The sequence below is a fragment of the Somniosus microcephalus genome, chromosome 4 (assembly GCF_052327205.1).
Source record: "Somniosus microcephalus isolate GS21.2 chromosome 4, FLI_Smic_1.0, whole genome shotgun sequence".
Taxonomy (NCBI): Eukaryota; Metazoa; Chordata; class Chondrichthyes; order Squaliformes; family Somniosidae; genus Somniosus; species Somniosus microcephalus.
The window spans coordinates 18,170,801-18,197,881 of NC_140990.1; positions in this window are offsets into that span (position 1 = coordinate 18,170,801).

A 27,081-nucleotide genomic window follows, 5' to 3' on the forward strand; every position below is an offset into this window, starting at 1 on the left:
TCCCTATCGGAGTGGATTAACTCACTCACCCCCCATTCACTGTCTGTCCCTATCGGAGGGGATTAAACCTCTCACCCCACATTCACTGTCTGTCCCTATCGGAGGGGATTAACCCTCTCACCCCCCCATTCACTGTCCGTCACTATCGGAGGGGATTAACCCTCTCACCCCCCCATTCACTGTCTGTCCCTATCGGAGTGGATTAACCCACTCACCCCCCGTTCACTGTCTGTCCCTATCGGAGGGGATTAACCCTCTCACCCCCCCATTCACTGTCTGTCCCTATCGGAGGGGATTAACCCTCTCACCCCACATTCACTGTCTGTCCCTATCGGAGTGGATTAACCCTCTCACCCCCCGTTCACTGTCTGTCCCTATCGGAGGGGATTAACCCTCTCACCCCCCCATTCACTGTCTGTCCCTATCGGAGGGGATTAACCCTCTCACCCCACATTCACTGTCTGTCCCTATCGGAGGGGATTAACCCTCTCACCCCACATTCGCTGTCTGTCCCTATCGGAGGGGATTAACCCTCTCACCCCCCCATTCACTGTCTGTTCCTATCGGAGTGGATGAACCCTCTCACCCCCCATTCACTGTCCCTATCAGAGGGGATTAACCCTCTCACCCCCCATTCACTGTCTGTCCCGATCGGAGGGGATTAACCCTCTCACCTCCCCATTCACTGTCTGTCCCTATTGGAGGGGATTAACCCTCTCACCCCCCATTCACTGTCCCTATCAGAGGGGATTAACCCTCTCACCCCCCATTCACTGTCTGTCCCTATCGGAGGGGATTAACCCTCTCACCCCCCCCATTCACTGTCTGTCCCTATTGGAGGGGATTAGCCCTCTCACCCCCCATTCACTGACTGTCCCTATCGGGGTGGATTAAACCTCTCACCCCCCCATTCACTGTGTGTCCCTATCGGATTGGATTAACTCTCTCACCACTCATTCACTGTCTGCCCCTATCGGTGTGGATTAATACTCTCACCCCCACATTCACTGTCTGTCCCGATCGGAGGGGATTAACCCTCTCACCCCCATCAAAGGTCTGTCCCTATCAGAGGGGATTAACTCTCTCACCCCCCGTTCACTGTCTGCCCCTATCGGGGTGGATTAACTCTCTCACCCCCCCATTCACTGTCTGTCCCTATCGGAGTGGATTAACCCTCTCACCCCCCATTCACTGTCTGTCCCTATCAGAGGGGATTAACCGTCTCACCCACCCCATTCACTGTCTGTCCCTATCGCAGGGGATTAACCCTCACCCCCCATTCACTGTCTGTCCCTATCGCAAGGGATTAACCCTCACCCCCATTCACTGTCTATCCCTATCGGAGTGGATTAACCCTCTCGCCCCTCATTCGCTCTCTGTCGCTATGGGAGGGGATTAACCCTCTCACCCCCCCATTCACTGACTGTCCCTATCTGAGGGGATTAACTCTCTCACCCCCCATTCACTATCTGTCCCTATCAGAGGGGATTAACTCTCTCACCCCCATTTACTATCTGTCCCTATCGGAGGGGATTAACCCTCTCACCCCCCATTCACTGTCTGCCCTATCGGAGGGGATTAACCCTCTCACCCCCCATTCACTGACTGTCCCTATCAGAGTGGATTAATCCTCTCACCCCCCATTCACTATCTGTCCCTATCGGAGGGGATTAACCCTCTCACCCCCCATTCACTGTCTGTCCCTATCAGAGGGGATTAACCCTCTCACGCCCCCATTCACTGTCTGTCCCTATCGGAGTGGATTAACCCTCTCACCCCCATTCACTACCTGTCCCTATCGGAGGGGATTAACGCTCTCACCCCCATTCACTGCCTGTCCCTATTGGAGGGGATTAACTCTCTCACCCCCCATTCACTGTCTGTCTCTATCGGAGGGGATTAACCCTCTCACCCCCCATTCACTGTCTGTCCCTATCGGAGGGGATTAACCCTCTCACCGCCCCCCCCAATTCACTGTATGTCCCTATTGGAGTGGATTAACCCTCTCAGCCCCATTCACTATCTGTCCCTATCGGAGGGGATTAACCCACTCACCCCCCATTCACTCTCTGTCTCTGTCGGAGGGGATTAACCCTCTCACCCCCCATTCACTGTCTGTCCCTATCGGAGGGGATTAACCCACTCAACCCCCATTCACTATCTGTCCCTATCGGAGGGGATTATCCCACTCAACCCCCATTCACTATCTGTCCCTATCGGAGGGGATTAACCCTCTCACCGCCCCCCCCAATTCACTGTATGTCCCTATTGGCGTGGATTAACCCTCTCAACCCCATTCACTATCTGTCCCTATCGGGGGAGATTAACTCTCTCACCCCCCATTCACTATCTGTCCCTATCGGAGGGGATTAACCCTCTCACCCCCCATTCACTGACTGTCCCTATCGGAGTGGATTAACCCTCTCACCCACCCATTCACTGTCTGTCCCTATCGGAGGGGATTAACCCTCTCTCCCCTCATTCACTGTCTGTCCCTATCGGAGGGGATTAACCCTCTCACCCCCTCCCCATTCACTGTCTGTCGCTATGGGAGGGGATTAACCCTCTCACCCCCCCATTCACTGTCTATCCCTATCGGAGGGGATTAACCCTCTCGCCCCTCATTCACTGCCTGTCCCTATCGGAGGGGATTAACCCTCTCACACCCCATTCACTGACTGTCCCTATCAGAGGGGATAAACCCACTCACCCCCCATTCACTGTCTGTCCCTATCGGAGGGGATTAACCCACTCACCCCCCATTCACTGACTGTCCCTATCAGAGCGGATTAACCCTGTCACCCCCCCATTCACTGTCTGTCCCTATCGGAGGGGATTAACCCTCTCACCCCCCCATTCACTGACTGTCCCTATCGGAGGGGATTAACCCTCTCACCCCCCATTCACTGTCTGTCCCTATCGGAGTGGATTAACTCTCTCACATCCCATTCATTGTCTGTCCCTATCAGAGGGGATTAACCCTCTCACCACCCCATTCACTGTCTGTCCCTATCGGACGGGATTAACCCTCTCGCCCCTCGTTCACTTTCTGTCGCTATGGGAGGGGATTAACCCTATCAACCCCCCATTCACTAACTGTCCCTATCGGAGGGGATTAACCCTCTCACCCCCCCATTCACTGTCTGTCCCTATCGGAGGGGATTAACCCTCTCACCCCCCCATTCACTTACTGTCCCTATCGGAGGGGTTAACTCTCTCACCCCCCATTCACTATCTGTCCCTATCGGAGGGGTTTAACCCTCTCACCCCCAATTCACTGTCCCTATCGGAGGGGATTAACCCTCTCACCCCCGTTCACTCTCTGTACCTATCAGAGGGGATTAACCCTCTCACCCCCCCATTCACTGTCTGTCTCTATCGGAGGGGTTTAACCCTCTCACCCCCCATTCACTGACTGTCCCTATCGAAGTGGATTAACCTTCTCACCCCCATTCACTGTCTGTCTCTATCGGAGGGGATTAACCCTCTCACCCCCCATTCACTGTCTGTCCGTATCGGAGGGGATTAACCCTCTCACCCCCCATTCACTGTCTGTCCCTATCGGAGGGGATTAACCCACTCAACCCCCATTCACTATCTGTCCCTATCGGAGGGGATTATCCCACTCAACCCCCATTCACTATCTTTCCCTATCGGAGGGGATTAACCCTCTCACCGCCCCCCCAATTCACTGTATGTCCCTATTGGAGTGGATGAACCCTCTCAACCCCATTCACTATCTGTCCCTATCGGAGGGGATTAACCCACTCACCCCCCGTTCACTGTCTATCCCTATCAGAGGTGATTAACCCTCTCACCCCCATTCACTGTCTGTCCCTATCGGTGTGGATTAACCCACTCAACCCCATTCACTGACTGTCCCTATCAGAGGGGATTAACCCACTCACCCCCCATTCACTGTCTGTCCCTATCGTTGTGGATTAACCCATTCACCCCCCGTTCACTGTCTGCCCCGATCGGAGGGGATTAACCCTCTCACCCCCCCATTCACTCTCTGTCCCTATCAGAGCGGATTAACCCTCTCACCCCCCATTCACTGTCTGTCCCTATCAGAGGGGATTAACCGTCTCACCCCCCCATTCACTGTCTGTCCCTATCGCAGGGGATTAACCCTCACCCCCCATTCACTGTCTGTCCCTATCGCAGGGGATTAACCTCACCCCCCATTCACTGTCTGTCCCTATCGGAGTGGATTAACCCTCTCGCCCCTCATTCACTCTCTGTCGCTATGGGAGGGGATTAACCCTCTCACCCCCCCATTCACTGACTGTCCCTATCTGAGGGGATTAACTCTCTCACCCCCCATTCACTATCTGTCCCTATCAGAGGGGATTAACTCTCTCACCCCCATTTACTATCTGTCCCTATCGGAGGGGATTAACACTCTCACCCCCCATTCACTGTCTGTCCCTATCGGAGGGGCTTAACCCTCTCACCCGCCATTCACTGACTGTCCCTATCGGAGTGGATTAACCCTCTCACCCCCCATTCACTATCTGTCCATATCGGAGGGGATTAACCCTCTCACCCCCCATTCACTGTCTGTCCCTATCAGAGGGGATTAACCCTCTCACGCCCCCATTCACTGACTGTCCCTATTGGAGGGGATTAACCCTCTCACCCCCATTCACTGCCTGTCCCTATTGGAGGGGATTAACTCTCTCACCCCCCATTCACTGTCTGTCTCTATCGGAGGGGATTAACACTCTCACCCCCCATTCACTGTCTGTCCCTATCGGAGGGGATTAACCCACTCAAACCCCATTCACTATCTGTCCCTATCGGAGGGGATTATCCCACTCAACCCCCATTCACTATCTGTCCCGATCGGAGGGGATTAACCCTCTCACCGGCCCCCCCCCCAATTCACTGTATGTCCCTATTGGAGTGGATTAACCCTCTCAGCCCCATTCACTATCTGTCCCTATCGGAGGGGATTAACCCACTCACCCCCCATTCACTGTCTGTCCCTATCGGAGGGGATTAACCCACTCAACCCCCATTCACTATCTGTCCCTATCGGAGGGGATTATCCCACTCAACCCCCATTCACTATCTGTCCCTATCGGAGGGGATTAACCCTCTCACCGCCCCCCCAATTCATTGTATGTCCCTATTGGCGTGGATTAACCCTCTCAATCCCATTCACTATCTGTCCCTATCGGAGGGGATTAACTCTCTCACCCCCCATTCACTATCTGTCCCTATCGGAGGGGATTAACCCTCTCACCCCCCATTCACTGACTGTCCCTATCGGAGTGGATTAACCCTCTCACCCACCCATTCACTGTCTGTCCCTATCGGAGGGGATTAACCCTCTCGCCCCTCATTCACTGTCTGTCCCTATCGGAGGGAATTAACCCTCTCACCCCCTCCCCATTCACTGTCTGTCGCTATGGGAGGGGATTAACCCTCTTACCCCCCCATTCACTGTCTGTCCCTATCGGAGGGGATTAACCCTCTCGCCCCTCATTCACTGCCTGTCCCTATCGGAGGGGATTAACCCTCTCACACCCCATTCACTGACTGTCCCTATCAGAGGGGATTAACCCACTCACCCCCCATTCACTGTCTGTCCCTATCGGAGGGGATTAACCCTCTCACCCCCCATTCACTGACTGTCCCTATCGGAGCGGATTAACCCTCTCACCCCCCCCATTCACTGTCTGTCCCTATCGGAGGGGATTAACCCTCTCACCCCCCATTCACTGTCTGTCCCTATCAGAGGGGATTAACCCTCTCACCCCCCCATTCACTGACTGTCCCTATCGGAGGGGATTAACCCTCTCACCCCCCATTCACTGTCTGTCCCTATCGGAGTGGATTAAACCTCTCACATCCCATTCATTGTCTGTCCCTATCAGAGGGGATTAACCCTCTCACCACCCCATTCACTGTCTGTCCCTATTGGACGGGATTAACCCTCTCGCCCCTCGTTCACTTTCTGTCGCTATGGGAGGGGATTAACCCTCTCAACCCCCCATTCACTAACTGTCCCTATCGGAGGGGATTAACCCTCTCACCCCCCCATTCACTGTCTGTCCCTATCGGAGGGGATTAACCCTCTCACCCCCCCATTCACTGACTGTCCCTATCGGAGGGGTTAACTCTCTCACCCCCCATTCACTATCTGTCCCTATCGGAGGGGTTTAACCCTCTCACCCCCAATTCACTGTCCCTATCGGAGGGGATTAACCCACTCACCCCCGTTCACTCTCTGTACCTATCAGAGGGGATTAACCCTCTCACCCCCCCATTCACTGTCTGTCTCTATCGGAGGGGTTTAACCCTCTCACCCCCCATTCACTGACTGTCCCTATCGGAGTGGATTAACCTTCTCACCCCCATTCACTGTCTGTCTCTATCGGAGGGGATTAACCCTCTCACCCCCCATTCACTGTCTGTCCCTATCGGAGGGGATTAACCCACTCAACCCCCATTCACTATCTGTCCCTATCGGAGGGGATTATCCCACTCAACCCCCATTCACTATCTGTCCCTATCGGAGGGGATTAACCCTCTCACCGCCCCCCCAATTCACTGTATGTCCCTATTGGAGTGGATTAACCCTCTCACCCCCCCATTCACTCTCTGTCCCTATCAGAGCGGATTAACCCTCTCACCCCCCCATTCACTGACTGTCCCTATTGGAGGGGATTAACCCTGTCACCCCCCATTCACTGTCTGTCCCTATCGGAGTGGATTAACCCTCTCACCCCCCATTCACTGTCTGTCCCTATCGGAGGGGATTATCCCACTCACCCCCATTAAATGTCTGTCCCTATCGGTGTGGATTAACTCTCTCACCCCCCATTCACTGTCTGTCCCTATCGGAGGGGATTAACCCTCTCACCCCCCATTCACTGTCTGTCCCTATCGGAGGGGATTAACCCTCTCACCCCCCATTCACTGTCTGTCCCTATTGGAGGGGATTAACCCTCTCACCCCCCATTCACTATCTGTCCCTATCGGTGTGCATTAACCCTCTCACCCCCCATTCACTGTCTGTCACTATCGGAGGGGATTAACCCTCTCACCCCCCATTCACTATCTGTCCCTATCGGAGTGGATTAACTCTCTCACCCCCCATTCACTGTCTTTCCCTATCAGAGGGGATTAACCCTCTCACCCCCCCCATTCACTGTCTGTCCCTATCGGAGGGGATTAACCCTCTCACCCCCCATTCACTGTCTGTCCCTATCAGAGGGGATTAACCCTCTCGCCCCTCATTCACTGTCTGTCGCTATGGGAGTGGATTAACCCTCTCACCCCCCCATTCACTGACTGTCCCTATTGGAGGGGATTAACCCTCTCACACCCCCCATTCACAATCTGTCCCTATCGGAGGGGATTAACCCTCTCACCCCCCCCATTCACTATCTGTCCCTATCGGAGGGGATTAACCCTCTCACTCCCCCCCATTCACTATCTGTCCCTATCGGAGGGGATTAACCCTCTCACCCCCCCCATTCACTATCTGTCCCTATCGGCGGGGATTAACCCTCTCACCCCCCCCATTCATTGACTGTCCCTATCGGAGTGGATTAACCCTCTCACCACCCCATTCACTGTCTGTCCCTATCGGAGTGGATTAACCCTCTCACACCCCATTCACTGTCTGTCCCTATCAGTGCGGATTAACCCTCTCACCCCCCATCCACTGTCTGTCCCTATCGGAGGGGATTAACCCTCTCACCCCCATCCACTATCTGTCCCTATTTGAGGAGATTAACCCTCTCACTCCCCATTCATTGTCCTTCCCTTTCGGAGGGGATTAAACCTCTCACCCCCCCATTCACTGTCTGTCCCTATCAGATGGGATTAACCCTCTCACCCCCCATTCACTGTCTGCCCCTATCAGAGGGGATTAACTCTCTCAACCCCCAGTCACTGTCCCTATCGGAGGGGATTAACCCTCCCACCCCCCAGTCACTGTCCCTATCGGATGGGATTAACCCTCTCACCCCCCATTCACTATCTGTCCATATCGGAGGGGATTAACCCTCTCACCCCCCAGTCACTGTCCGTATCGGAGTGGATTAACCCACTCACCCCCCCATTCACTCTCTGTCCCTATCGGAGGGGATTAACCCACTCACCCCCCCCATTCACTCTCTGTCCCTATCACAGGGCATTAACCCTCTCACCCCCCCATTCACTAACTGTCCCTATCGGAGAGGATTAACCCTCACCCCCCCCCATTCACTGTCCGTCCCTAACAGAGGGGATTAACCCTCTCACCCCCCATTCACTCTCTGTCCCTATCAGAGGGGATTAACCCTCTCACCCCCCCATTCACTGTCTGTCCCTATCGGAGTGGATTAACCTTCTCACCCCCCATTCACTGTCTGTCCCTATCGGAGGGGATTAACCCTCTCACTCCCCCCATTCACTGTCTGTCCCTATCGGAGGGGATTAACCCTCTTGCCCCTCATTCACTGTCTGTCGCTATGGGAGTGGATTAACCCTCTCACCCCCCCATTCACTGACTGTCCCTATCGGAGGGGATTAACCCTCTCACCCCCCCATTCACTGACTGTCCCTATCGGAGGGGATTAACCCTCTCACCCACCCATTCACTGTCTGTCCCTATCAGAGGGGATTAACCCTCTCACCCCCCCATTCACTGACTGTCCCTATCGGAGTGGATTAACCCTCTCACCCCCCATTCACTGTCAATCCCTATCGGAGGGGATTAACCCTCTCACCCCCATCCACTGTCTGTCCCTATCGGAGGGGATTAAATCTCTCACCCCCCCCATTCACTATCTGTCCCTATCGGAGGGGATTAACCCTCTCACTCCGCATTCATTTTCCTTCCCTATCGGAGGGGATTAACCCTCTCACCCCCCCATTCACTGTCTGTCCCTATCAGATGGGATTAACCCTCTCACCCCCCATTCACTGTCTGTCCCTATCGGAGGGGATTAACTCTCTCACCCCCCCGTCACTGTCCCTATCGGATGGGATTAACCCTCTCACCCCCCATTCACTATGTGTCCATATCGGAGGGGATTAACCCTCTCACCCCCCAGTCACTGTCCCTATCGGAGGGGATTAACCCTCTCAACCCCCGTCTCCCCAGTTACAGACACCGGGCAGCCTGTCCCTGTCAGAGCGTATTAACCCTCTCAGCCGTCCTCTCCCCAGTGATGGACACTGGGCAGCCTGTCCCTATCGGAGGGGATTAACCCTCTCAACCCCCCTCTCCCCAGTTACAGACACCGGGCAGCCTGTCCCTATCGGAGGGGATTAACCCTCTCAACCCCCCTCTCCCCCGTTACAGACACCGGGCAGCCTGTCCCTATCGGAGGGGATTAACCCTCTCACCCCCACACTCTCCCCAGTTACAGACACTGGGCAGCCTGTCCCTATCGGAGGGGATTAACCCTCTCACCCGCCTCTCCCCAGTTACAGATGTAGTGTATGTACCTTTAAGGGGAGAACTACTTTTTACAGCTCCTGTATACTGTAGTACCGGCAGTGACCACAACTGTATATAAACCCTGAGTAGGGTACTGTACTGTTAGTTTTAGAGTAACCCTCATTGAGTAAACACCTGTTGATTGTTCCCCTGCAGTCTCTGTCTACTTATTGAAGGACACACAACATCAAGATACACGGATCTAACTTTGGCGATGAGTCGATTTGAACCTACCTGCAACTCTGCATCACCTCCCAGGGATTCGCTCCTGGAGAACAGTGCAAGAAGAAGGCCGAGTCCAGAAGTACGGGCGTCGACCATCCAGCTGAGACTTGAGCATCGCAGAGGAGGCTGTTGAGAGCCGGGCTTTGTTGTGTATGTATCTTTAAGAGAAGAACTGATTTTATACTGCAGTACCGGCAGTGACCACACCTGTATAAAAAGCCCTAGCAGGCTTCTGTACTTCAGTCTTGAGTTACCCTCTGTTCAGTAAATACCTGTTTTATTGTTCTCCTGCAATCTGAGTATTATTGATACCCGGACACTACAGGCTTGGTTCTCCAGTCACGGTGGTCCAGTGAAACGGGCTGGCAACAGGTATGGCGCAGACCCTTCCCGGACAGCGGCGGCTAGAACCGACCGACGGCACAGAAAAAGGCCGAGCAGCATCGACGGGATAAGAGAGAGGGTAGAGCGCACAGGGCACAGCCGGTGTTCAAGACCGAGCGGTGTTGACGGGAGAAGAGAGGGAGGGTAAAGCGCACAGGGCGCAGCCGGTGTTCAGGACCGAGCGGCGTCAACGAGAGAGGCGCGCAGGAAAAACGCGCAGAGTGCAGCCGGTGTTCCAGGGCTGAGCAGCGTCCGCGGGGAAGAAAGGAAGCACGGGAGATGCCATTTGAGCTGCAGTGGAGAATAAGGGAGAGCGCGGGAGACACCATTTTTCTTGAGCCGCAGCGGAGAAGAAGGGAGAGCGCGGGAGACGCCATTTTTCTTGAGCCGCAGCGGAGAAGAAGGGAGAGTGCGGGAGATGCCATTTTGAGCCACAGCGGAGAAGAAGGGAGAGCGCGGGAAGAAAGGAAAGCGCGGGAGACGCCATTTTGAGCCACAGCGGAGAAGAAGGGAGAGCACGGGAGACGCCATTTTTAGCTAGTCTAACCACACCCAGGGATGCCGAAGAGTGGCAGTGTCACAGCGTTCGACAATGAAGTGGAAGATTGGGCAACAAATGTCGAACGCATAGAAGTGTACTGCAAGGCGAATGAAGTGCCAGATGCCAGGAAAGCACTGGTATTGTTGAATTCCATGGGTGCAAAAACGTATGGCTTACTGTGAAACCTAGTAACCCCAGAGAAGCCAGTGGAAAAGGATTATGAAAGCATAGTGTCAATCCTACAGGACCACTTAAACCCCACACCGCTGCTGATAGCAGAAAGATTTAAGTTTCACAAAAGGAACCAGCATAAAGATGAAAGTAATGCTGAGTATTTAACGGAACTGCACAAGCAATCGAAGCACTGCCAGTTTGGAACGGGACTAGCAGATACTTTAAGGGACAAGTTTGTGTGTGGGCTTCAAAGTGAAGGAACCCAGAAACGGCTTCTATCAGAAAAGGATCTTACGCTGGACAAGGCTTTCAGCATGGCAGTATCACATGAAGCAGCCACACGGGGCGCTGCAGAGATACAACGGAAACCGCAAGAATATGGCACAAAGGAAATGTCATACAGAGCAGTGAAGTGCTATCGCTGTGGCAGAACAACACACGACCATAAGGATTGTTGGTTCAAGGACCAAGTGTGCAGACAGTGTGGAAAAGTAGGACACATAGCAAGAGTCTGCAGGTCGGGAAAGAAAACCAGCAGCAAGAAATCTCCACAGGAGAAGTACAAGAAGGTACATAAGGTGACGGACAGTAGTTCAGTCGAACAGAAAAGTGATACAGACTCCGGAAGCAAGGAGCTGGGTTGCATGAAACTACATAATGTAATCAAAATGGAGGATCACCAAACTATCTGGGTCATGCTCAAGATAGATGGAGTCCAAGTGAAAATGGAATTGGACACAGGATCAGCCCTAACAGTCATAAACCGAAAGGACTACAAGCGGCTATTCTCACATATACCCTTGAGAGATACAGAGATTGTCTTGAAGACGTACACGGGGCAAAAAGTCTACCCCAAAGGAAAAATAAGGGTGAACGTTATATATAACGGCAAGGAAACACCAAAAATGGACCTACATGTATTGCCAGATGGAGGACCACCACTACTAGGACGTGAATGGATCCGGAAGATACAGTTAGATTGGCATTCCATACAAGCACTGATGGTAGATGCCAAGAAGGATAATGACGTCACACCTGGACGACGGTCAAAAATGATAACTGACGCACAAGAAGTGTTCCAGGAGGGACTCGGAACACTAAAAGGCATAACAGCGATGATCAAAATAGAGGAAAATGCAAGCCCAAAGTTTTTTAAGGCCAGACTGGTGCCTTATGCGATCCGCCCAGCCGTCGAAGCGGAGCTGGAAGGTTTGGAACATTCTGGAGTACTGTCCAAAGTGGACTGGAGCGAGTGGGCTACACCCATCATTCCTGTAATGAAGAGGTCATTGAGTAATACGCCTGGGGAACCAAAGAAGGTTCGCATCTGTGGGGACTTTAAGGTGATAGTGAACCCAGTCCTTCACACGGTACAATATCCGCTTCCACGGATTGAAGATATTTTCACCTCGCTATCTGGAGGGAAACGCTTCACTAAGATTGATCTGGCCCAGGCGTACCTGCAAATGGAGGTAGAAGAAGCCTCGAAACAGTACCTCATGATCAACACTCATAAAGGTCTCTACCAATACAACTGACTGGTGTTCGGGGTAGCATCAGCTCCGGCTATTTGGCAAAGGGCAATGGATCAAGTCCTGCAAGGGATTCCAGGGACCCAGTGTTATTTGAACGACATCCTGGTCACGGGCGAAAATGACAGTGATCACCTCGCCAACCTGGAGCAGGTGCTCACTAGATTGAAGGAATATGGGCTCCAAGCTAATCGCCACAAATGCGAGTTTTTCCAGAAGCAGATCTCGTATTGTGGCCACGTTATTGATGAAGGGGGTGACATAAGTCCCCTGAAAAGATTGAGGCAGTAGTCAAGGCTCCAGCACCAGAAAATGTATCACAACTGAGGTCGTTCCTCGGGCTGGTGAACTACTACCATAAGTTCTTGCCGAATTTGTCTACAGTACTACACCCACTGAACACCCTACTGCAAACGGGGGTACCATGGAAGTGGAATGACGAATGTAAACGAGCTTTCCAGAAGTGCAAAGAATTGATCACATCAAAAGAGGTGTTGGCTCATTTCAACCCAGCACTACCAATTCGGTTGGCGTGTGATGCATCACCCTATGGTATTGGAGCGGTGCTGTCGCACAAATTCCTGGACGGCTCGGAGAGGCCAGTAGCCTTTGCGTCTCGGTCACTAACCTCAGCCGAGCGTCTTACGCCCAGATTGACAGGGAGGCCCTCAGCCTAGTGTGGGGAGTGAAAAAGTTCAACCACTATCTGCACGGGCAGAAGTTCACCTTGCTGACTGACCACTTGTCTCCATCTTTAATCCAAAGAAGGGCGTTCCGGTGATGACTGCGCAACGGCTACAAAGATGGTCCCTTTTTCTAGGGGTGAACCAATATGAAATAGAGTATAAGGGCATGAAACAGCATGGAAACGCTGATGGGCTATCACGCCTTCCACTGCCTACTGCGGAGGAAGCACCAGCAGTGGACCCTGTCGAAATATTTTATTCGACTATAATTGAACGCTTGCCAGTAACTAACGCGGATATAGAGAAGGAGACCCGAAATGACCTGACACTGTCTCGGGCATATGACTTGACGGTGAAGGGATGGCCAACACATGGCGACTCACTGTTGCCAGCATTCTCATCTAGAAGAGAACAGCTGTCAGTATGCCAGGGGACCTTGATGTGTGGATCCCGAGTGGTAATTCCACCCAAGTTAAGGGAGAGAGTGCTCAATGAGCTTCACGAAGGCCATCTGGGAGGGGTGAAAATGAAAAGCCTTGCTAGGGCTTATGTGTGGTGGCAGGGGATCGATCAGCAAATCGAGGACCTGACAAAGAGCTGCTCAGGATGCCAGAAGGTCCAAAATGCACCACCACATGCCCCTCTACACCCATGGGAGTGGCCCTCCTCTCCATGGCAACAGGTGCATATTGATTTTGCTGGTCCATTCAAGGACTCAATGTTTTTAATAGCCATGGATGCGCACTCGAAATGGCCTGAGGTGATCAAAATGTCCTCCACCACCACGGAGAAAATGATTGCAGTCCTACGGACCATATTTGCCAGGAACGGCTTGCCAGAGCAGATTTGCTCTGATAACGGACCACAGTTTGTGTCCGAAGAGTTTTGGAAATTTATGAAAAGGAATGGGGTAAGGCATTACACAACCGCCCCATATCATCCAGCCACAAATGGATTGGCTGAGAGGTTCGTACAAACCTTTAAAATGGCAGTAAGGGCCATATGCGATGACGACATTCCACTGCAGCATAAGGTGGACAATTTCCTGTTAGCCTACAGAAATGCGACACATGCAGTCACCAACCAGACCCCGGCCATGATGTTCTTTAACCGAAGGTTGAGTTCTCGTCTGGATTTGCTCAGACCAAATGTACGAAGAGATGTTGAGAATAAGCAATTCCAGCACATCAATGAGAAGCCGACAAGGAGCTTCAATGTAGGGCAACCAGTCTTGGCCCGCGACTACCGAACAGAGAAATGGCAACCAGGAACGATATGCACACGGCAGGGGCCACTAATGTACACAGTGGATGTTGGGGAGAACATTGTGAGATGCCATGTCGTCCAGATCCTAGAGTCACAGGAACGAGTCAACCCCATGTCTCGCGTACCTGGTGATGAACCCAACATACAGGTCGCATCTACCCCAGAAACAGTAGCATCGGAAGCTGATGAACCAACCGATGACAGGGGGCCAGAATCGCCTCCGCACCAAGAGCAAGACACTCAGGAAAGGCACTATCCAGAAAGGATCAGGAAGCCACCCCAAAGACTGAATTTATAAATGGACTATTTTCAATTAATGTTGCATGTTAAAAGTGTTAATTGTTAAATGAATGAATGTTATGGTACTGTTAATCTAAAAGGGGAGGAATTGTAGTGTATGTACCTTTAAGGGGAGAACTACTTTTTACAGCTCCTGTATACTGTAGTACCGGCAGTGACCACACCTGTATATAAACCATGAGTAGGGATCTTTACTGTTGGTTTTAGAGTAACCCTCATTCAGTAAACACCTGTTGATTGTTCCCCTGCAGTCTCTGTCTAGTTATTGAAGGACACACAACATCAAGATACACGGATCTAACAACAGACACAGGGCGGCCTGTCCCTATCAGAGAGGATTAACCCTCTCACTCCCTCTCCCCAGTTACAGGCACCGGGCAGCCTGTCCCTATCAGTGGGGATTAACCCTCTCACCCGCCTCTCCCCAGTTACAGACACCGGGCGGCCTGTCCCTATCAGAGAGGATGAACCCTCTCACTCCCTCTCCCCAGTTACAGGCACCGGGCAGCCTGTCCCTATCAGTGGGGATTAACCCTCTCACTCCCTCTCCCCAGTTACAGACACCGGGCAGCCTGTCCCTATCGGAGAGGATTAACCCTCTCACCCACCTCTCCCCAGTTACAGACACCGGGCAGCCTGTCCCTATCAGAGAGGATTAACCCTCTCACTCCCTCTCCCCAGTTACAGACACCGGGCAGCCTGTCCCTATCAGAGAGGATTAACCCTCTCACCCGCCTCTCCCCAGTAACAGACACCGGGCAGCCTGTCCCTATCGGAGAGGATTAACCCTCTCAGCCCTCCTCTCCCCAGTAACAGACACCGGGCAGGCTGTCCCTATCGGAGAGGATTAACCCTCTCATCCCTCCTCTCCCCAGTTACATACACCGGGCAGCCTGTCCCTATTGGAGATTAACCCTCTCACCCACCTCTCCCCAGTTACAGACACCGGGCAGCCTGTCCCTACCGGAGGTGATTAACCCTCTCACTCCCTCTCCCCAGTTACATACACCGGGCAGCCTGTCCCTAGCGGAGAGGATTAACCCTCTCACCCCCTCTCCCCAGTTACAAACACCGGGCAGACTGTCCCTATCGGAGAGGATTAACCCTCTCACTCCCTCTCCCCAGTTACAGACACCGGGCAGCCTGTCCCTATCGGAGAGGATTAGCCCTCTCACTCCCTCTCCCCAGTTACAGACACCGGGCAGCCTGTCCCTATCGGAGGTGATTAACCCTCTCACTCTCTCTCCCCAGTTACAGACACCGGGCAGCCTGTCCCTATCAGAGAGGATTAACCCTCTCACTCCCTCTCCCCAGTTACAGACACCGGGCAGCCTGTCCCTATCGGAGAGGATTAACCCTCTCACCCACCTCTCCCCAGTTACAGACACCGGGCAGCCTGTCCCTATCGGAGAGGATTAACCCTCTCACTCCCTCTCCCCAGTTACAGACACCGGACAGCCTGTCCCTATCGGAGAGGATTAACCCTCTCACTCCCTCTCCCCAGTTACAGACACCGGGCAGCCTGTCCCTATCGGAGGTGATTAACCCTCTCAGTCCCTCTCCCCAGTTACAGACACTGGGCAGCCTGTCCCTATTGGTGGGGATTAACCCTCTCTCCCCAGTTACAGACACCGGGCACTCTGTCCCTATCGGAGGGGAATAATCCACTCAGTCCGCCTCTCCCCAGTGATGGACACCGGGCACTCTGTCCCTATCGGAGGGGAATAATCCAGTCAGTCCACCTCTCCCCAGTGACGGACACCGGGCAGCCTTTGGCCGTGAGGCTTTCTTGTGCACACTAGGCCGCTGGATGCTGTCCTCAGGCTGTGGAGCCTGTGCTCTCTCAATCGCTTACTGTGTGAAGCCGCCTTGGCTGCAGCCCCAGACAGCTTCCCACAGGAAGGCCGTGCTAACAGGACCTCAGTATTCTAGGGATTCATGTGGAGAAAATGAGCATGTCAGGAATTTGGGATTCCGGCCGAGGCTGTAAATGCCGACTTGTTGCGGATTGTTTTTGTTAAAGGGTGTTAGTTCCAGGCACTTCACCAGGCCATCTGAGTCCCTGTCCTCGGAGTGGGGGAGGGGAATGGAGGGAGAGAGGGGAGGGGAGAGGAATAGAGGGGGAGAGAGGGGAGGGGAGGGGGAATGAGAGGGGAGAGGAGGGGAATGGAGGGGGGAGGGAAGGGGAAGGGAATAGAGGGGGGAGGGGAGGGGAATGGAGAGGGAATAGATGGGGAGGGGAGGGGGAGATGGGGGAGGGGAGGGGGAGATAGGGGAGGGAGAGATGGGGAGGGGAGGGGGAGATGGGGGAGGGGAGGGGGAGATAGGGGAGGGGGAGATGGGGAGGGGAGGGGGAGATGGGGACAGGGAGATGGGGAAGGTGTATTGATTTCTTTGTGGGTTCAATGACGAGACATTTATGAAAGAGAATGACTTTTAATCTAAAGCTTGTTCAACTCCTTTATACAGCTTTTACAGGAGACACGATGCTTGTGATGCATCTAGAACGAAACTGAAACTAAACCAAACTGCTTGTCTCTCACATGACCTCTGCTGGTCAGGCATAAGTAATCAATACCTGCAGACATGCTGGTAAGGCATCATAATCAAACAGGCAAATAACATCTCTATTTGCTGATATCATTACATCTCCTTTTCTTAAAACAAAAGTATTTTACTTTTAACTAACAACATGTTTTCTTTGTATTAATCTGCATTTTAACTGTAACACTTAATGAACTTACATTATCATTATCATGATCAAGGTTTTTTAACCTTGCTTTGTGTGTTCACATGAAATATGTCAATACACTAGAACTTGAAGAAAGAATAAGATAACATTACTTCCTTCTATAACAATAGTCCTTAAATTTGCTCAATGAGTCTCTCAGGAGGCTTCATGTGTCTTGAGGATTTTCTGATTGATTGTCCTTGAATCTGAGTTGTTTCCTCAGATGATGTGTTCTCAGCTGTGTGATCAGGTTGTTCAACAGTATCAGTCTCTTGACCTGCTGTGGCTGGTCCCATGAGAAGATCTCAACGATTTCTTCTCAGAACAGCACCCTCATCTGTCTGAATGGTGTATGATCTTGGTTGAACTTCATTCAGGACAGTTCCCTTCTGAGTCCATGTGTTTGTTTTGTCTTTGAACCTTACTTGGTCACCAGTGTGGAGTTCAGGTAGGTTTCGTGTTCCTCTGTCATAGTAATACTTTTGCTTTTCTTTCTGTTGTTCTTTGAACTTCCTCACTTTCTCCCCCTCTTTTGTTTTCAGGAGGTTCTCCGGAATGGGTAGGTTTGACCTTAGCCGACGTCCCATAAGGAGTTGGGCTGGTGACTTACCACACTCGAGCGGCATTGTGCAGTATACAAGCATGCTCTGGTAGAAGTCAGTTCCACTGTCTTTTGCCTTGTACATCAGTCTTTTCACTGTCTGGACCGATTTTTCCACTAGTCCATTGGACTGTGGAAAGTGAGGACTTGATGTTGTGTGAACAAAGTCCCACTCTTTGGCAAAGTGTCGGAAACTTGCATTGTAAAACTGGGGTCCATTGTCTGTGAAGACCTCGCTTGCCACGCCATGTCTGGAGAATATGGCTTTCATACATCTTATCACAGCATCTGCAGTGGTGGTGTACAGTCTACTAACCTCTGGATACAGGGAATAATAGTCTGTGACTACAAGATAGTCCTTCCCTTGACATACAAATAGGTCAGCGCCTACCTTCTGGTAAGGTCTGTCTGGCGCTGGGTGTGGCTTTAGTGGTTCTACCGGATTGCTTGCTCGATATTTCAGGCATATTGTGCAGTTTGACACCTCATTTGTCACATCTTGGTTGATTCGTGGCCAGTACATCACCTCTTGTGCTCTTTTCTTACACTTTTCGATTCCCAGATGTCCTCCATGGATCTTTTTTAACATCTCTTTTCTCAGACTCTTTGGGATAACTATTTTACTTCCTTTGTAGATGATGTCTTCGACCACTGATAGTTCTGCCCTGCAGTTCCAGTACTCTGCTATGTCAGGTCATAGAGTCATAGAGTCATAGAGTCATAGAGTTTTACAGCACAGAAAGAGGCCCTTCGGCCCATCGTGTCTGCGCCGCCCATCCATCCCTGTCCAGTCTAATCCCATTTTCCAGCATTTGGTCCATAGCCTTGTATGCAATGGCATTTCAAGTGCTCATCCAAATGCTTCTTGAATGTTGTGAGGGTTCCTGCCTCCACCGCCCTTTCAGGCATTGAGTTCCACATTCCAACCACCCTCTGGGTGAAAAAGTTCCTCCTCAAATCCCCTCTAAATCTCCTGCCCCTTACCCTGAATCTATGCCCCCTTTTTATTGCCCCCCCCACTAAGGGGAAAAGTTCCTCTTTATCTACCCTATCTATGCCCCTCATTATTTTGTACACCTCAATCAGGTCCCCCCTCAGCCTTCTCTGCTCCAAGGAAAACAACTCCAGCCTGTCCAGCCTCTCTTCATAGCTGAGGCGCTCCATCCCAGGTAACATCCTGGTGAATCTTCTCTGCACCCTCTCCAAAGCAATCACATCCTTCCTATAGTGAGGCGACCAGAACTGCACACAGTACTCCAGCTGTGGCCTCACCAGCGTTTTGTACAGCTCCATCATAACCTCCCTGCTCTTATATTCTATGCCTCGGCTAATGAAGGCAAGTATCCCATATGCCTTTTTAACCACCTTATCTACCTGCTCCACTGCCTTCAGGGATCTATGTACATGTACACCAAGGTCCCTCTGACCCTCTGTACTTCCTAGGGTCCTACCACTCATTGTGTATTCCCTTGCCTTATTTGTCCGTCCAAAATGCATCACCTCGCACTTTTCAGGGTTAAATTCCATTTGCCACTTTTCCGCCCATCTGACCAACCCGTTTATATCGTCCTGTAGCCGGAGGCTTTCCTCCTCGCAATTTACCACCCCACCAATTTTCGTGTCATCTGCGAACTTACTGATCATACCTTTTACATTTTCATCCAAATCATTTATGTAGATCACAAACAATAAGGGACCCAGCACCGATCCCTGAGGTACCCCACTGGACACAGGCTTCCAGTCACAAAAGCAACCTTCGACCATCACCCTCTGCCTCCTGCCACTCAGCCAGTTTAGGATCCAACGCGCCAAGGCACCCTGGATCCCATGGGCTCTTACCTTCTTGACCAGTCTCCTATGCGGGACTTTGTCAAAAGCTTTACTGAAGTCCATGTACACCACATCCACAGCATTTCCCTCATCCACCCCACTAGTCACCCACTCGAAAAATTCGATCAGATTTGTTAGACATGATATACCCTTGACAAAGCCATGCTGACTATCCCCGATTAATCCTTGCCTCTCCAAGTGGAGATTAATTTTGTCCCTCAGAATTTTTTCCAATAATTTCCCCACCACAGATGTTAGACTCACTGGCCTGTAATTCCCTGGTTTATCCCTGCTACCTTTCTTGAATAATGGTACTACGTTAGCTGTTCTCCAGTCCTCTGGTACATCCCCTGTGGCCAGAGAGGTTCTGAAAATTAGTGTCAGAGCCCCTGCAATCTCCTCCCTTGCCTCCCACAGCAGCCTGGGATACATCTCGTCCGGGCCTGGGGATTTATCCACTTTTTGGCCCGCTAAAACCGCTAGCACCTCCTCCCTCTCGATGCTAATATGTTCAAGTATGTCACAGTCCCCTTGCCCGATTTCTATGTCTGCATCGTCTTTCTCCATAGTGAACACAGATGCAAAAAATTCATTTAAAACCCCGCCTACATCCTCTGGCTCTACACACAGATTGCCACTTTGGTCCCTAATGGGCCCTACCCTTTCCCTGGTTATCCTCTTGCCCTTAATATACTTATAAAACATCTTAGGGTTTTCCTTTATTTTGCTCGCCAGTGTTATTTCATGGCCCCTCCTCGCCCTCCTAATTTCTTTTTTAAATATGCCCCTGCACTTTTTATACTCCTCTAGGGCTTCTTCTGTCTTTAGTCTTTTGTAACTGCCAAAAGCCCCCCTCTTATTTCTAATGCATTTCTGTATATCCCTTGTCATCCAAGGTTCCCTTTGCTTGTTGGTCCCACCCTTGACCTTTACAGGAACATGTTGGCGTTGTACTCTCTCTATTTCCCTTCTGAAAGTCTCCCACTGTTTTGATGTGGATTTTCCTATAAGCAGCTGCTCCCAGTCCACATTGGCCAGATCCTGCCTTATCATATTAAAATCGGCCTTCCCCCAATTTAGAACCCTTATTTCCGGGCCGTCTTTGTCTTTTTCCATGACCACCTTAAATCTCACCGAATTATGGTCACTGTCGCCAAAATGCTCTCCTACTGACACTTCCACCACTTGCCCGGCTACATTCCCCAGAATTAGGTCCAGTACCGCCCCCTCTCTTGTAGGACTTTCGACATGTTGGCTCAAAAAGCTCTCCTGGATGCACTTTAAGAATTCTGCACCCTCTAAGCCTTTCACACTCTGACTGTCCCAATTTATATTGGGGAAGTTGAAATCCCCCACTATTATTACCCTATTATTTTCGCACTTCTCGGAGATTTGCCTACATATCTGTTCCTCTATCTCCCCCTGACTGTTTGGAGGCCTATAGTACACTCCCAGCAAAGTGCTTGCCCCCTTTTTGTTTTTAAGTTCTACCCATATGGCCTCATTAGAGGAACCCGCTAATATATCATCCCTCCTTACAGCAGTAATTGACTCCTTAATTAATATTGCAACACCCCCTCCCCTTTTACACCCCCCTCTGTCTCGCCTGAAGATTCTATACCCCGGAATATTGAGCTGCCAGTCCTGACCCTCCCTCAACCATGTCTCCGTGACAGCAACAATATCGTACTCCCATGTGTTCAACAACAACTTCAGTTCATCCACCTTATTTGCAAGACTCCTTGCATTAAAATAAATGCCTTCCAGCCCTGCCATATTCTCTTTTGCCTTCACATATTTGCTCTGCCTTCCCAGCTGACTTGTTTTTCCCTCTGTATTTGGCCGTAAATCACCCCCTACTATAGCTCCACTCTGTACCCCAACCCCCTGCCAAGTTAGTTTAAACCCTCCCCAGCAGTGCTAGGGAGGTGAGCAGGTGAGCAGGTGAGCAGTCTTGCTTTATGTTGGGCCATCCATCCAAGATGCTTTTCCTCAGTCGTCTCATTGTTTCATCTTTGTTTGTCTCAGTCTTTATGAGCTCCATTTTTGCATCTGCTATGGGCAGTGCACTTGTGATCATGTCCACGTAGGCATTCACTTTTTCATCCATTGTGGTGTTTGCGGGCTCACTTGGGTCTACAGCTCTGGACAACATGTCTGCTGTATACATCAGCTTACCCGGTGTGTACGCAACATTCAGTGTATAGTGTTGCAGCCTGATCATCATTCTTTGTATTCTAAGCGGACAGCTATTTAGTGGCTTTTGGAACAATGCAATCAAGGGCTTATGGTCAGTCTCTACACTGATTGCTTGTCCTGCCACAAACTGGTGAAATCTTTCACAGGCGTATGTGATGCTGAGCAGCTCCTTTTCTATTTGAGCATATCGTGTCTCCGCGTCTGTCATTGAGCACGATGCATATGCAATAGGTTGCCAGTAGTCATATTTTTGCAGAAGAACGGCACCGAGCCCACTCTGTGATGCATCTGATGATATCTTGATGGGTCTCGCTGGGTCATAAAACCTCAGAACTGGTTCCTCTGTGAGCAGTTTCTTTAGATCACTCCATGACTTCTCATGCTCATGATTCCATTCCCATTCTATGTTCTTTTCAGTTAGTCGTCTCAGTGGCGCCATCTTTTCTGAGAGGTTGGATATGAATTTACCCATGTAGTTGATCATTCCATTAAACCTCTGCACGTCCTTTTTGCATTGTGGCTTTGGCATATTCTCAATGGCGGACACCTTTCTGGGATCTGGTCTGAAGCCCTCACCGCTAAGGATATCTCCCACGAATGTCAGTTCTGTCACCCCGAGCTGGCATTTCTCTCTATTCAGCTTCAGGTTTGTTTTCCTTGTTGCTTCCAGCACTTTTTTCAGTCTCTCGTCATGCTCAGTTCTCGTGGTTCCCCATACTATGATGTCATCCATTGATGTATCAACTCCCTCCAGGTGCTCATAGATCATATGGATAGTCTTGTGATACACTTCAGGAGCTGAGGCAATGCCAAATGGTAACCTTAAGAATCTGTATCTGCCAAATGGACTGTTCAACATGCACAGTCTTGAACTTGCTTCGTCCAATTTCATCTGCCAAAATCCTGATGATGCATCTAACTTGCTGAAATACTTTGCATTTGCAAACTGTGCCATGATTTCCTCACGTGTAGGAAGCTTGAAGTGCTCTCTCTTTATTGCTCTGTTTAGATCTCTTGGATCCAGGCAAATTCTGAGCTTTCCATTCTTTTTGTCCACTACGACGAGGGATCTCACCCACTCAGTTGGCTCATCTATCTTCTGAATCACGTTCAGGCTTTCCATTCTGTCCAACTCTGCCTTCAGTTGCTTTTGAAGAGCAAACGGAACTTTTCTGCATGGATGTATGACCGGTGTCATACTTTTATCTACTCTGATCGTGTGTTCTCCTGGAATGCAGCCTAGACCCTTAAATAGGTCTTTGTACTCTTTCATGAGTTCATCATAAATTGTCTCTCCTTCGCTTTCCACAACGAGGACTCTCTTTACCAGGTTCAGTCTCTCACAGGCTTTTAAACCTAGTATGGCTTGCACCTCCTTTGGCACCACGATTAATGCTAACGTTTGCTCTCTGTCCTTGTGTGTCACTTTGACAATGCATCTTCCTTTCACTGGTATATCAGTACCTGAGTATCCTGTCACTTTCACTTTGATTCCATGTATCTTTGGTCTGGGTCTAATTTTCTTAAAATCAGTCTCTGATATCTCATTAACTTGTGCTCCAGTATCCAATTTAAATGGAATGTGTATGTCATTCACTTTTAGTGTCAACATCCAGTCTCTTTCTTCTTTTTTGTTTTCAGACACAACATCTACATCGAACTCCTCTATGTCGCTTTCATCTACTGCATGGACCTTGCTTTGTTGCACTTGGTTCTTGCAGCAACGGGCATAATGGTTGTTTTTGTTGCAACTATTGCATGTCTTACCATATGCTGGACACTTTCTTGGTGGATGCTGTGTACCGCATCGACTACATGTCTTTCGATTGTCCCTTTCATTTTCATTCGCTGGCCACGCCTCTTTTTTCACATTGGCGCTCTTTTTGTTAAACGGTTTGTATCCGTTCTTTCTCACTGCATCCACGTTGCAGCTATTGTCACTGAACAGCTCCTTTGCCTGCAACTTCACAGTCTCTGTAGCCCTACACAGTGCTATGGCTTTTCCCAGGTCTAGATCTTGCTCTCTTAGCAGTCTTTCCCTTAGACCATTATCTGTAATACCACACACCAGTCTGTCTTTTATCAGCGAGTCTGTCAGTCCCCCAAATTCACATGTTTTGCTTCGGTTTCTCAGTTCAGTCACATACTGATCAATAGTCTCACCCGTTTTCTGTACACATGTGAAAAACCTGTGCCTCTCAAACGTCACGTTACATTTAGGTATGCAGTAGGCCTCAAACTGTTCCATTATTTTATCTAGCTTCATTTTGTCTCCATCAGCAGCGAATGTGAAATTATTATACAACTCCAGCGCTTCATCACCCACGACACGCAAGAACACTGACGATTTCTTATTATCACTTTTCTCATCAGCTCCGATTGCTGCTAAATACAACTCTACACGTTGTTTGAATCTCCTCCAATTTTCAGCCACATTACCTGTCAACTGAAGCGTCGCCGGTGGGTGTAAACCTTCCATTTTTTCACTTCGTTAGCTATTCTCCAATGGTAAGCAATGATGTTCTCTTTTGGCTTGCTAATTTGTGGAGAGCTGATTTTACTTCAGATTTTTTCTCTTCATCTCTTTCAATCACTTCTGACACCATGTATTGATTTCTTTGTGGGTTCAATGGTGAGACATTTATGAAAGAGAATGACTTTTAATCTAAAGCTTGTTCAACTCTTTTATACAGCTTTACAGGAGACACGATGCTCGTGATGCATCTAGAATGAAACTGAAACTAAACCAAACTGCTTGTCTCTCACATGACCACTGCTGGTCAGGCATAAGTAATCAATACCTGCAAACATGCTGGTAAGGCATCATAAACAAACAGGCAAACATCATCACTATTTGCTGATATCATTACAGAAGGGAGATGGGGAGGGGAGATGGGGAAGGGAGGGGGAGATGGGGAATGGAGGAGGAGATGAGGAGGGGGAGATGGGGCAGGGAGGGGAGTGGAGATAGGGGTGGGGGAGATGGGGGAGGGTAGGGTGCGATGGGGGAGGGGAGGGGGGCGATGGGGGAGGGGAGGGGGGAAGGGAGAGATGGGGAGGGGATGGGGAGATGGGGATGGGGAGGGGAGGGGGGAAAGGAGAGATGGGGAGGGGAGGGGGGAAGGGAGAGATGGGGAGGGGAGGGGGAGATGGGGGAGGGGAGGGAAGGGGGAGGGGAATTTGTTGGGACTGTTATACCTATCAGCAAAATGATGAACATGCTGGGTCTCTTTTCTCTTCCCCTCATCGCTCCCTCACTCCTCCCTCCCTCCTTCCACCTGCCTCACTCCCTCCTTTCTCCCTCCTACCTCTCTCCCTCCCCCTTCCAACCTCCATCCTCCCTCTCCCCTGCCTTCCTCCTGCCTTCCCAACTCCTTCCTCCCACCCTCATTCCACCCACACTCCCTCCATTCTTCCACCATTCATTTCCCTCCTCCCACACTCTTACCCTCCTTCGTTCCACCCTCCTACCTAACACCACCGTCTATAGGACATTGTGTGATCCAGGAGTCTACAGGTCATTGTGTGATCCAGGAGTCTACAGGTCATTGTGTGATCCAGGAGTCTATAGGACATTGTGTGATCCAGGGGTCAACAGGTCATTGTGTGATCCAGGAGTCTATAGGACATTGTGTGATCCAGGTGTCCACATGTCATTGTGTGATCCAGGAGTCTACAGGTCATTGTGTGATCCAGGAGTCTGTAGGACATTGTGTGATCCAGGAGTCTACAGGTCATTGTGTGATCCAGGAGTCTACAGGTCATTGTGTGATCCAGGAGTCTACATGTCATTGTGTGATCCAGGAGTCTATAGGACATTGTGTGATCCAGGAGTCTACAGGTCATTGTCTGATTCAGGAGTCTATAGGACATTGTGTGATCCAGGAGTCTATAGGACATTGTGTGATCGAGGAGTCTACAGGTCATTGTGTGATCCAGGAGTCTACAGGTCATTGTGTGATCCAGGAGTCTACAGGTCATTGTGTGATCCAGCAGTCTACAGGTCATTGTGTGATCCAGGAGTCTATAGGACATTGTGTGATCCAGGAGTCCATACGGCATTCTGTGATTCAGGAGTATATAGAACATTGTGTCATCCAAGAGTCTATAGGACATTGTGTGATCCGGGAGTCTATAGGATATCGTGTGATCCAGGAATCTGTAGAACTTTGTGTGGTCCAGGAGTCCATACGACATTCTGTGATCCTGGAGTCTATAGGACATTCTGTTTTCCAGGAGTATACAGAACATTGTGTCATCCAAGAGTCTATAGGACATTGTGCGATCCAGGAGTCTATAGGACATTGTGTGATCCAGGAGTCTATAGGACATTGTGTGATCCAGGAGTGTGTGATCCAGAAGTCTATAGGACAATGTGTGATTCAGGAGTCTATAGTACATTGTGTGATCCAGGAGTCTATAGGACATTCTGTGATCCAGGGGTGTGTAGGATAATGTGTCATCCGGGGGTCTATAGGACATTGTGTGATCCAGGAGTCTATAGGACATTGTGTGATCCAGGAGTCTATAGGACATTCAGTGATCCAGGAGGATATAGGACATTGTGTGATCCAGGATTCTATAGGATATTGAGTGATCCACGAGTCTATAGGACATTGTGTCATCCAGGAGTCTATAGCACATTATGTCATCCAGGAGTCTATAGGACATTGCCTGATCCAGGAGTCTGTAGGACATTGTGTGATCCAGGAGTCTATAGGGCGCTGTGTGATCCAGGAGCATATAGGACATTGTGTGATCCAGGAGTCTATAGGAAATTGTGTGATCCATGAGTCTATAGGACATTGTGTGATCCAGTAGTCTATAGGACATTGTGTGATCCAGGAATCTACAGCTCATTGTGTGATCCAGGAGTTTATAGGACATTGTGTGATCCAGGAGTTTATAGGACATTGTGTGATCCAGGAGTCTATAGGGCACTGTGTGATCCAGGAGTCTATAGGACATTGTGTGATCCAGGAGTGTATAGCACATTGTGTGAACCAGGAGTCTAAAGGACATTGAGTGATCCAGGAGTCTATAGGACATTGTGTGAACCAGGAGTCTAAAGGACATTGAGTGATCCAGGAGTCTATAGGACATTGTGTGAACCAGGAGTGCAAAGGACAATGTGTGATCCAGGAGTCTATAGGACATTGTGTGATCC